Below are 3,262 nucleotides of genomic sequence, written 5' to 3' on the forward strand. Positions count from 1 at the left end.
TCAGTATTCTATTTTCCTCAAACACAGTAGACTCTTGTTGAACCCTCTGGCCCTGAGTCTCTTGAGCACTTGTAACAGCTTCGACGTCAGTTATCATTTTTCCTTGGATCTTGTGTTTCCAGCTTACCACAAACCGACCACCTCAACTTTCTTCACAATTGAAAATAAAAACATGTTAGAATGGACTCAGTCGGTCCTTATTATTATCATTCTTCCTCTTTTCTTTTTCACCTTCTTTTTTCCTTTTTTTTTTCTCAAAATCATTTGATCGAACCTGATGTGTGTTGCCTACGTATCATGTGGGAACATGAATCAGATCTTGCGTAGTTCGGGAAGATCAGGGATAAAGTAAATAAACTAACTTTTTTTTTGATTTTGAATTTTTTATTTTATTTTTTCGAAAGAAAGACTTATAAAGAAGAAAGAAAATATTTTTGGATTTTGATTTTTCTTCAGCATTTTTGCAAAGAAAGACTTCTAAAGAAGAAAGATTTTTTTTTCTTTTTTTTTTTAGTTTCGACTTTTTTTTTCTGGAATTTCGAAAGAAAAACTTCTAAAGAAGAAAGAAAATATTTTTTGGATTTTTTGGGATTTTATTTTGAAATTATGAAAGAAATGCTTCTAAAGAAAAAGAAAATATTTTTGAATCTTGAATTTTCTTTTCAATTTTTGAAAGAAGAACGAAAATATTTTTGGAAGAAATTAAAAGAAAATATTTTGTATATTTTTTTTAAAGAAATTGGGGTCTAAAAGAAAGGCTTTCCAAAGAAGCCAGTAATGGAAAATATTTTTGGAATTTTTTTTTAAAAATTTGGGCCGGAATCGATGGGGTTTGCCTACGTATCTCACATCCGGTGAGAATCAGACCCGCGTAATTCGCCAGTTTTGACATAATTGGAAAAAACTTGATATTGACTCACTTTTTTTTTGAAATACATTTTCTTTTCCTCTCTTTTTTTCAAAAAAATTGGCAGAGTTTCGAGGCATTTTCAAATACCGGGGTTTTTAGAACCGGGTGAATTCTCTATCCTACCTCACTCTTGATTTTTCTATTGTTTTTCTTTCCTAAGCCGGTCAACATACAAGCCGAAACAAATAAATGTACAAATAGCACGTAAGATGCATCAGGATGGTCTTTCATTTCGGGTACACTTGTCCTAGACGGACCCAACCCCTGTGTTGAGTCCTCTAAGTCAAATACACGTGATGCAAACAAACGTTCCTACTAGGGATCCGGCATGAGGTCATGTTATTCTAGGTTTAAACCTGGGGTTGTGTTCTTGACCTGGCTTACCCGAGCGGACAACTCGAGCCGAAGAGGGGGCAACGTACCGGGAGCACTGAAGTCTACCTAGCCTTGTTGCTGGCCTAGCCTCGTTCTATTTGGTATAACTTCTACAGAAAAAGCGGGCCACGCGAACGTGTGCACCATTTTTAGAAGACTCAGAGGGGTGGCGTAAGAAGACAGTTATATACAATTAAAATGATATCAAAGCGTTAAATAGACAACAATTAGCACAAAAGGTTCGCAAAATACAGTAATATTAACAATAAATAAAGCTAAGTAAAATCATATTAACAAGCTCGAATTCTTGAACCCTGAACCGGAAGTTTTGGGTTCTTATCCCTTGTAACGACCCGACCGGTCGTTTTGAGTTCTAGCGCTCCGTTCAGCAGCCTGAGGTCGTGAGCAGCTTCATTTCAGGTATTGTGACTTGTGCGCATGGTCGGAATTGAATTTCGGGAAGTCCAGAGTTGATTTGGAAAGAGAATTCTCATTTCGGAAGCTTAAAGTTGAAAGAATGAACTAGGATTGGAATTTTGAGTAAACGACCTCGGAATCGGGATCAGAAGGTTCCAGCAGGTTCGTATGATGATTTCGGACTTGGGCGTATGCCCGGATCGGGTTTTGGATAACCCGGGAGCGTTTTGGCGCCTATTGTGGAAGTTAGCATTTTTGAAGAAATTCCATAAGTTTGGCTTGAAGTGCATTTCAGTGTTATCGATGACCGTTTGGGATTCCGAGTCTGTGATTCTGGAGTTGGGAGCGCGATCGTAAGTGAATTCGGAGGTCCGTAGGTCATTTTGGAGTCATTTGGCTAAAGATAGAAATTTGAAGGTTTTGAGAAGTTTGACCGGAAGTTGACTTTTTGATATCGAGGTTGGAATCTGGTTCCGGAAGTTGGAATAGGTCTGTAATGTCGATTATGACTTGTACGCAAAATTTGAGGTCAATCAGACGTGATTTGATAGGTTTAAACATCGGAAGTAGAAGTTTGAAATTTCGAAGTTCATAAAGCTTGAATCGAGGTGTAATTCATGATTTTAGCGTTGTTTGATGCGATTTGAGGCCTCGAGCAATTCCGTGATGTGTTTTGGGATTGGTTGGTATGTTTGGTTGGGGTCCCGGGGGCCTCGGGTAGATTCCGGGTGATTTAACAGATCGAAATTTGGAATTTTGGACAGCTGAAGGATCTGGTTGCTGGTATTTTCGCTTCTGCGGTGGGTTAGCCGCAGAAGCGGAAAGAAAGCCACAGAAGCGGAAGGTTGGTCAAGGCTCGAGCATCGTAGATGCGGTCAAGATTCCGCAGAAGCGGGACCGCATCTGCGGAAGGATAGACGCAGCAGCGGAAGAGGGGCAGCTGGAGAAGACCGCAGATGCGGTCAATGTACCGCAGAAGCGGGGCCGCATCTGCGGATGGAGTGCCGCAGAAGCGAAAACGGGGAGACTTGAGAGGAACCGCAGAAGCGGTATTTGGACCGCACCTGCGGAACCACAGAAGCGGTCAAAGGACCGCAGGTGCGAAAATAGCTGGGGCAGAATGGTTGTTTAAAATCGGGGTTGAGTTCATTTCTCTCATATTTTTCATGGCTTGGGCGATTTTTGGGGAGCTTCAAGAGAGGGATTTTCGTCAGCAACGTCAAGGTAATATATCCCCATCCATTTTAAGTTAAATACATCAATTATGTAAGGATTTGAGCATGAAATTGGTTGAAATTTGGGGGTTTTGGTAGAAAAGACCTAGAAATTATATTCTTAGAATTTAACCACGATATTGAGTATGGAATTTAGTAAAAATTATATATATGAGTTCCTAAGGTCATGGGTAATCTTTATCTTCGAAAAATTTCGGATTCCGGGCACGTGGGCCAGAGGGCGCTTTGGGCAACTTTTCGATCGGAGTTAGGAATTGCTATAAATTAGATTGTAATGATTAATTGGGCATATATTAATGGATTTGCGTGACCGTTGGCTAGTTTT

This window comes from Nicotiana attenuata, unplaced genomic scaffold (genome assembly GCF_001879085.1).
Source record: "Nicotiana attenuata strain UT unplaced genomic scaffold, NIATTr2, whole genome shotgun sequence".
Lineage (NCBI taxonomy): Eukaryota > Viridiplantae > Streptophyta > Magnoliopsida > Solanales > Solanaceae > Nicotiana > Nicotiana attenuata.